Source organism: Phocoena sinus, chromosome X (assembly GCF_008692025.1).
Source record: "Phocoena sinus isolate mPhoSin1 chromosome X, mPhoSin1.pri, whole genome shotgun sequence".
In the NCBI taxonomy this organism is placed as follows: Eukaryota; Metazoa; Chordata; class Mammalia; order Artiodactyla; family Phocoenidae; genus Phocoena; species Phocoena sinus.
Window position 1 is genome coordinate 71,175,241 of NC_045784.1, and position 10,386 is coordinate 71,185,626.

Below are 10,386 nucleotides of genomic sequence, written 5' to 3' on the forward strand. Positions count from 1 at the left end.
CTATACCTTGATGTCAGAATCATCTTTTGAAAATACCAATTTGCTTGCAGCACTCTACTGCTAAAAATCTTTCAATGACTCACTTTGCTCACAGGTTAATGTCCAAGTTCTTTCGCTATGAGAGGCCAAAACCACTCTTCTACAATCATCATTTTCTTCCTCTATTACTTCTGCAGTTCCACTCCTCTCTTCTGTGCCTGAAGAATGTCTGTTTTTCAGTCAAGGCCCAGCTGGAATGTCACCCCCCTTATGAAACTTTCTATGACTTCTCCCAAGTGAATTAGTCACTCTCTCCTCTGGTCTCCCATGAAACTTTGCCCATAAAATGTGTGGGGTGGGGAAGTTGTTGGAGGGAAAAGGAGTGCTTGTACAGCAATGGATTTGACCAAAGAGGTATCTAAGATGTTGCCAGTCATAGCCCCTACTTGAACCAAAGCACATTAAATCTTATATTTTATGTATAATTATAAGATTTCATTTCAAAAATATTCTGCCTTAAAAAAAGAGTCATAATAAAACACAAGTATAGTGGAAAATTATAGTATTTGTAGCCAGAAAGAACTAAATTTTAAATAATCACTCTTCCACTTACAAGATGCATGACTTTAGGCAAATCGATTCGCCTACCTAATTCTCCAAAAACATCATCTGTCACTTATTTCCTTGCAACTTAAATTCTGGTTGAGCTGAGAAATTTGAGGCTTCCTAAGCATTTCATACTATTTCATACCATACTTAAGCCAGTTCATGTTTCTGGAATGCCTTTACTCTATTACTTTCATGTCAGATGCTTGTTCATATTTTGAGACCCAGTTGAAGTGATACTTCCTTCATGAAGTCTAACTCCAGGTAGAGCTCAATACTCTTGTGTCTTTGACCTCACTTCGTGATATACAAACTTTTATTATATGTTGTAATTTTTTGCATGTCTTGTATCCAGGGCTACGCAAGCCTCAATATGATCCTATTAATTGTTACAATGTTGAAATAATATGTACAGTTTCATAAACACCCAGTGTCCCATGTTTCATCTCATGTACTTACTGCCATCTCAGTTCTCCTTAAGACATTGGCTTCAAACTTCCAGTAACCGAGCAACTAAGGGATTAACACTTGGAACATCAGGGAACCTCCAGAACTCTGCTCTACTTAAGGCTTGTATTCATTTTGATCCATCAGTTCTTGTGTTGTCCTGGTTGTTAATATATAAATATAGTTCTTGCTTATCTTCCTATTAGAAGGTGAATTCCCTGAGAGCAGGGATTGAGTTGTTATTCATCCTTGTTCCCCTGCAGTTCTAGTTGTTATTATCTAGCTAATCCTTCATTTTGATACTTCTCTCCTTTCTGGTATCAACTACTCCTTACCTTCAATGTGTTTTCAATAATCTTATGTTGTCATTTTTAGTTGTCAAGAAATCCCTACTTGGTCCTACCCTACTTGGACCCATGATTGGGTCTTACTCTTCCTTTATCCCTACACACCAAAATTAATTCCTTTTCTCATAGATACACAAGGACAAGTGGAAAGGTAATTTCATGAATGAAAAGAATACAATTGAGTATGTATGTTAACTATAAACTGTCCTAAATATTAATATGGTTTACAAATACATCTCACATAACACAGATTTTTAAAGAATGGTTTGCCTTCAACTTATCAATAAGTGCTATTTTATCCCTCTGTACTTCTGAATAAATCATTCTAGAAGAGTAAATCTTTTAAGGGTCCTTCCCACTCTTACACTCACCCATTATATATTGTACAAAATGTTACTACTGACTACTCTATACAACACCTAATGAACTTTCTGAAAAGATCATTCTATCTCATATAGGAAGCACTGACGAGTACAATGCTTATATTCATGCAACTAACAAAATATTCTTTGGAAAGATAACTGTTGTGAATAAGAAAATAATAATCTATTTAATTTAAATTAATGCCTACATGTAAAAACTAGGTTGCAACAAGGGACTTTCTAAACAAAAATAATATGGTCAATCTAGAAACTTGAAGTAGAATTTGATTTATATCCAAAAAACATAATTACAATCATGAGATGATTCTGGTGGATGTTAGTTTCCACTATAAAATCACTCTATCTCTTACATCATTTTTTAGAAAAAAAAATTATCTATAGTTATATTAGACCAAAAACAAAATAAAATATGATTATTGTAATAGTAGTAGAATATTCATTATTTGAAAGTTGTTTGCTAGGCTGTTTTTATTCATTAATTGACTCATTCATTAAACAAACATGCATTAAATGCCATATCTGTGCCAGATGCTAAGAATACAAAAATATAGTGTCTAATACTAAAGTGCTCACATTAGCAAGCCAAATGTCTTTTTTTAAGTTTATTTATGTGAAAGTCAATTAACAGTTAAGTCTTATCTTTCCAGAGCATAGTCAAGAAGAAGGAAAAAGGTGAAAATAAAAATGTTCTCTAAAGACTTGTGCTACTTATAATGACAGACAAGTAGATTTAGACTAATTTCTCTCTGGCTCCTAGTGATCACAACTGAAAAGCAATATTTTTTGATATTTTTAAAAGAATGAAAAAACCTAGGAAGCTAGTGAGGAATTACTGAGATGAGATATGGTAAAGAACAGATATGGTAGAGAAAACAAAGTCACTTTTACCCTGGGAGTATTTCCAGATTTAAAGAGGATGTTGACAGAACTGAGTGCTCAGTGACCTCTTAAGTTTAGGTAGAAAAAAATTCAAAGACCTGGGTTCACGGTAAAGTATGAGGATCCAATATAATTTTTTCTTGATTTTGACTGAGAACACAAGAGATTAAGCCCTAGGTATAAGAGCAAGTCAAAGGAAACTAACCCTCTCAAATATTTGAATTTTGGGGCACTCTGAATTTGAAGCCCAGAAAATAACAAGCTTTGAACTTGCTGATTTGCTACTATCTCCAGGAACCTAACAAAAGCAAACTGAAGACATCATTGGAGAAAAATATAGCAATCTTAGACTTCATATTATTTATACTAAATGTATTTAATGTCTAGAACCCATTCACAGAAAACTAGACACACAAAGAAGCAAGACCCTATAAGCTAGAAACAGAAGAAACAGTAGACAACAAAACAGACACATGAAGACTCTAGATATTGATCTTATGAAACAGACTGTAAAACAACTACAATCATTTTATTCAAGGAAATAACTGTCAAGCTTGAATTTTTTAGCAGGGGAAATGAAACAACAGAACACATATATAAAGAATGAAATCAAAACCCCAGACTTGAAAAATACTATGACAAAATTAAGGACTGATTGAATAAATCTTACAATAAAATACATGGTGCTGAATATCAGCTTAGTGAACTGGATAACAGGTCAGAATAAATATCCAAGATAAATTCCAAAGAGATATTGCAATGGAAAGTGTGGAAGAGAGGATAAACCATAAAAGATACAATGTGATGATATCTTTAATGGAGTCCGAGAAGGAAGAGGGAAAATGGGACATAATCAACTTTAGAAGAAATTGTGGCAGAGAAGTTTCTGTAAAAAATACCAATTCACAAATTCAACCAGTCCAAAAATATCAAGAAGAAAATAAAAAGATAATAATAAAAAAATCACAGTTAGACATATCATAGAGAAACTATAGAAAACTAAAAAGTATAGATTTTAAAATTTGTCAGAATAAAGAATACAGTTTGCCTTCAAGGAACCAGCAACTATGAAGACATCTGTTTTCTCAGTAATTTCAGTGAAAGCTAGAAAACAAAGGAAAATTAATTTCAATGTACCTTTAGAAAATAACTGCCAATCCTAGAATAGTACTCAATGAAAACATCCTTCAAGAATGAAGACAAAGGAATTCCCTGGTGGTCCAGTGGTTAGGACATTGCACTTCTATTGCAGGAGGCCTGGGTTCAATCCCTGGTCAGGGAACTAAGATCCTGCAAGCTGTGCTGCATGGCCAAAAAAAGAAAAAAAAAGAATGATAACAAAATAATGACAATTTTGAAAAAAAACTGAGAAAATTTGCCACAAGAAAGCACACATTAAAAGAAATCCTAAAGTGTTCATCAGTTAGGAGTAAAATAATTCCAAACAGATGATCATAGATGCAGTAAGAAATGAAATGAAGAGAAACAACATGATAAATATGTGGGGAAATCTATATAAATATTGGATGTATAAAACAATACATTTTGTGGAATATTTATGTGTAGAGAGAGAGGGAGGGAAAGAGAGAAAAGCAAAAAGAGGAAGAAAAAGGAGGAGGATTAAAATACAGTACACAATTAGCATGTAAGTTAAGAACAGAGAGGCAAAATAGAATTAAAGTGTTATAAGATCCTCACATTGTCTTAGAGGAAGATAAAAGTATCAATCAACATTCTGTTTCCATAACTTAAGGATGCATACTGTACTTTAAAGGAACCAAATAAAATGTGTACGACTTCCAAATAATAGAGGGGAGAATGTAATAATAAAAATTACTAAAGAAATGAAAAACAAGAAATGAAAGGAAAGGAAATGGAAAATCAAAGAATCAAGACATTAAAATCAGAAAATAAGATAATAGATTTAAACCTGTATGTACTATTAATTACATTAAATATAAAAGGAATAAATGCTACCATTTAAAAATATATATTGTCAGACTGAATAAAAAAGAAAAACTCAGTTATATGATGTTGGTTTTTTTTTTATATATTCATTTAACTTTATTTATTTTTGAAATTTATTTTTTGAAGTAACAATGTTTTATATTATATTTCTACTTCTATATACCCAACAATGTGCTCAGCACCAAAAATTCAATTTCTATGCATCACCATAAACTTGATCCCCTTTACCCACTTTATTCTCCACCAACCTCTCCCCTTCTGGAAACTCTGTATCTAAGTGCCTGTTTTTGTTTAGTTGGTTTATTTATTTATTTTGTTTGTTTGTCTCTTTAACAGTTTATTATTCCACAAATGAGTAAATCATGCTTTTCTCTGTCAGACTTTTAAGCTGTTTTCAAAAGAGAGATCCTATAAGCATACAGAAAGGTTGAAATAAGTAGAAACACATATTTAAAGCACTAAACAAAAGAAAACAGATGCGGCTATAAAAATATCAGACAAAATACTTTAGAGGAAGAAGATTACTAGAAACCAAAAGGTCAATATATAATGATGAACCTTTATTTCGTCAGGATGAAATAAAAGCTATAAATAAGTGTATGCCTAATACCATAAAGCAAAACTTGATAAAACTATAGGATAAGTTGACAAATCCATAGGCATGTTAGAGATTTTAACACACCTATATGTGGAATTAATAAAATAGGCAAAAATTATGGATACAGAATTGAATATTATAATGGAAAAAGTCTGACTTAATGCTGATATGTTTATATCCATGAACCCAAAACTGTAGAATATATATCATTTTCAAGAACACATGGAATATTTTTTAAAAATAATTACTGCAGAGCAGAATAAAGAAAAAAAGAATGAAACGAATAGAGGACAGTCTCAGAGAACTCTGGGACAGCATTAAATGCATCAAAATTGGAATCACAGGGGTCCCAGAAGAAGAAAAGTAAAACAAAGGGACTGAGAAAATATTTGAAAATATTATAGCTGAAAACTTCCCTAATATGGCAAGGAAATAGTCAGTGAAGTTCAGGAAGTGCAGAGAGACCCATACAGGATAAATCCAGGGAGAAACATGCCAAAACACATATTAATCCAACTATCAAAAATTAAATACAAAGAAAAATATTAAAATAGCAAGGGAAAAGTAACAAGTAACATACAAGGGAATCCCTGTAAGGTTAACAGCTGAACTTTTATCAGAAACTCTGCAAGCCAAAAGGTTGTGGCAGGACATATTTAAAGTGATGAAAGGGAAATACCTACAACCAAGATTCCTCTAGCCAGCAAGGATCTCATTCAGATTGGACAGAGTAAGTAAAACCTTTACAGACAAGCAAAATTTAAGAGAATTCAGCACCACAAAATCAGTTTTATGACAAATGCTATGGGAACGTCTCTAGGCAGGAAACACAATAGGAGGAAGAGACTTACAATAACAAACCCAAAACAATTAAGAAAATAGAAATAGGAACATAAATATTGATAATTACCTTAAATATAAATGGATTAAATGCTGCAACCAAAAGACATAGACTGGCTGAATGGATACAAAAACAAGACCTGTATATATGCCATCTACAAGAGACCCACTCCAGACCTAGGGACACATACATATTGAAAGTGAGGAGATGGAAAAAGATATTCCATACAAATGGAAATCAAAAGAAAGCTGGAGTAGCAATTCTCATATCAGACAAAATAGAGTTTAAGTAAAGGCAATTACAGAGACAAAGAAGGATACTCCATAATGATCAAGGGAACAATCCAAGAAGAAGACATAACAGTTGTAAATATTTATGCACCCAACATAGGAGCATTCAATATATGAAGCAAATACTAACAGCCATAAAAGGGGAAATCAACAGTAACATATTCATAGTAGGGGACTTTAAAACCCACTTTAACCAATGGACAGATCATCCAAAATGAAAATAAATAAGGAAACACTGCTTTAACTGAAATATTAAATATGATGGATTTAATTGATATTTATAGGACAGTCCATCCAAAAACAACAGAAGACGCATTCTACTCAACTGCTCATGGAACATTCTCCAGGATAGATCATATCTTGGGTCACAAATCAAGCCTTGGTAAACTTAAGATAATTGAAATCGAATCAAGTATCTTTTCCAACCACAATGCTATGAGACTAGCTATCAATTACAGAAAAAAAGCCTGTAAAAAATACAAACACGTGGAGGCTAAAAAATACACTACTAAATAACCAAGAGATCACTGAATAAATCAAGGAGGAGAACAAAAAATACCTAGAAACAAATGACAATGAAAACACGATGACCCAAACCTATGGGATGAAGCAAAAGTAGTTCTAAGAGGGAAGTTTATAGCAATACATTCCTACCTTAAGAAACAGGAAACATCTCGAATAAACAATCTAAACTTGCACCTAAAGCAATTAGAGAAAGAAGAACAAAAAAACTCCAAAGTTAGCAGAAGGAAAGAAATCATAAATATCAGGTCAGAAATAAATGAAAGTTCATGACGTAGTGGTATAGGATTGGTCGACATAGTGAAGCAAGGCTATTGAAACAATTCTTGGTAAGCAACTTATTGTACTGATAAGTAAGCTGTTCATCCAGGTAAGCAAACTGTTTGCCCAGATGAACTGATTTGTAAGAATTTCCTAAAGCAAACAATAAAGTTATTTATTGATTTTTAGCTTTTTCTTCCTGGGCAAGAAATTTATGGAACAAACAGTTAAATTATGTTGACACAGGTGGTCTCAATTCTTACAATATTGTTTAATATTTTTAGAGGCTTTTCCCATTTTAAAATTATTTTTCAAATATTTAAAAAATCATTTTTTCTAATAATTTTATAATTTTCTCTTCTTCTGCTCCTCTTCATTCATCTTCCTAATTTAATTATTGTTTCCAACTGGAATTGAAAATAAGAAATGAGGTTACAGTATAAACTATTTTTAATATGCCTAATCAATTGCCTTAAATCATTGCTAATTAATTTATATTTTCTCCAATAATATAAAATGTCACTTTTATCATGTACTAAATTCTGAGACATATTTGCATGAGGAAAAAAAAGAAAGAAATGAAAAAGAAATGAATGACACAACAGCAAAGATCAATAAAACAAAAGCTGGTTCTCTAAGAAGATAAAATTGATAAACCATTAGCTAGACTCATCAAGAAAAAAAGTAAGAAGACTCAAATCAACAGAATTAGAATTGAAAAAGGAGAAGTAACAACTGATACTGAAGAAATACAAAGGATCACGAGAGACATCTGTAAGCAACTATATGCCAATAAAATAGACAACCTGGAAGAAATGGACAAATTCTTAGAAAAGCACAACGTTCCAAGACTGAACCAGGAAGAAAGAGAAAATATAAAGAGACCAATCACAATCACTGAAATTGAAACTGTGATTAAAAATCTTCCAACAAACAAAAGCCCAGGACCAGATGGCTTCACAGGCAAAGTCTACCAACATTCAGACAAGAGCTAACACCTATACGTCTCAAATTCTTCCAAAATATAGCAGAGGGAGGAACACTCCAAAATGCATTCTAAGAGGCCACCATCACCCTGATACCAAAACCAGACAAACATGTCACATAAAAAGAAAACTACAGGTCAATATCACTGATGAACATAAATGCAAAAATCCTCAACAAAATACTAGCAAACAGAATCCAACAGCACATTCAAAGGATAATACAACATGATCAAGTGGGGTTTATCCCAAGAATGCAAGGATTCCTCAGTAGAGGCAAATCAGTCAATGTGATACACCATATTAACAAATTGAAGGGGAAAATCCTTATGATCATCTCAAGCGATGCAGAAAAAGCTTTTGACAAAATTCAACACCCATTTATTATAAAAACCGTCCAGAAAGTAGGCATAGAAGGAACTTACCTCAACATAATAAAGGCTGTGTATGACAAAACCACAGCCAACATCATTCTCAATCGTGAAAAACTGAAACCATTTCCACTAAGATCAGGAACAAGACAAGGCCGTCCTCTCTCACCACTATTATTCAAAACAGTTTTGGAAGATTTAGCCACAGCAATCAGAGAAGAAAAAGAAATAAAATTAATCCAAATTGGAAAAGAAGAAGTAAAACTGTCACTGTTTGCAAATGGAATGATACTATACATAGAGAATTCTAATGATGCTACAAGAAACCTACTACAGCTAATCAATGAATTAGGTAAAGTAGCAGGATAAAAAATTAATGCACAGAAATCTCCTGCATTCCTAAACACTAACAATGAAAAATCTGAAAGAAAAAATAAAGAAACACTCCCATTTACCATTCCAACATAAAGAATAAAATACTTAGGAATAAATCTATGCAAGGAGAAAACATCTGTATGCAGAAAACTATAAGACACTGATGAAAGAAATTAAAGATGATACAAACAGATGGAGAGATATACCTTGATCTTGGTAGGGAGAATCAACATTGTGAAAAAGACTATATCATCCAAAGCAATCTACAGATTCAATGCAATCCCTATCAAACTACCACTGGCATTTCTCACAGAACTAGAACAAAAAAAATTCACTATACGTATGGATGACAAATAGCCAAAGCAATCTTGAGAAAAGAAGATGACAAATAGCCAAAGCAATCTTGAGAAAAGAAAAACAAAAACAAAAACAAAAGCAGAGATAGAAAAATCAGGCTCCCTGACTTCAGACTATACTACAAAGCTACAGTCATCAAGGTAGTATCGTACTGGCACAAAAACAGAAATATAGATCAATGGAACAGGATAGAAAGCCCAGAGAAAAACCCACATACATATGGTCACCTTATCTTTGATAAAGGAGGCAAGATATACAATGCAGAAAAGGCAGCCTTTTCAATAAGTGGTGCTGGAAAAATTGGACAGCTACATGTAAAAGAATGAAATTAGAACACTCACTAACACCACATACAAAAATAAACTAAAAATGGATTAAAGACCTAAATGTAAGACCAGGCACTATAAAACTCTTAGAGGAAAACATAGGCAGAACACTCTATGACATACATCATAGCAAGATCCTTTTTGACCCACCTCCTAGAGAAATGGAAATAAAAACAAAAACAAACAAATGGGACCTAATGAAATTTTAAAGCTTTTGAACAGCAAAGGAAACCATAAAAAGGCGAAAAGACAACCCTCAGCATGGGAGAAAATATTTGCAAGTGAAGCAGCTGACAAAGGATTAATCTCCAAAATATACAAGCAGCCCATGCAGCTCAATATAAAACAAACAAACAAACAAACAAACAACCCAATCCTAAAATGTGCAGAAGCCCTAAATAGACATTTCTCCAGAGACGATATACATATTGCCAACAAACACATGAAAGGATGCTGAACATCACTAATCATTAGAGAAATGCAAATGAAAACTACAATGAGGTATCACCTCACACTTGTCAGAATGGTCATCATCAAAATCTCTACAAACAGTAAATGCTGGAGAGGATGGGGAGAAAATGGAACCCTCTTGCATTGTTGGTGGGAATGTAAATTGATACAGCCACTGTGGAGAACAGTATGGAGGTTCCTTAAAAAACTACAAATAGAACTGCCATATGACCCAGCAATCCCACTACTGGGCATATACCCTGAGCAAATCATAATTCAAACAGAATCATGTACCACAATATTCACTGCAGCTCTATTTACAATATCCAGGACATGTAGCCAACCTAAGTGCCCATTGACAGAATGGATAAAGAAGATATGGCACATATATACAATGGAATAT

General features: G+C 33.0%; 1 non-coding gene across 1 annotated transcript; it reads left to right on the forward strand.

Moving 5' to 3' along the window:
• The first annotated feature begins 3,850 nt into the window (after positions 1 to 3,850).
• TRNAR-UCU lies at positions 3,851 to 3,923 on the forward strand. Its single transcript has one exon. It is a non-coding gene; the product is annotated as a tRNA-Arg (tRNA).
• Positions 3,924 to 10,386: the final 6,463 nt, after the last annotated feature.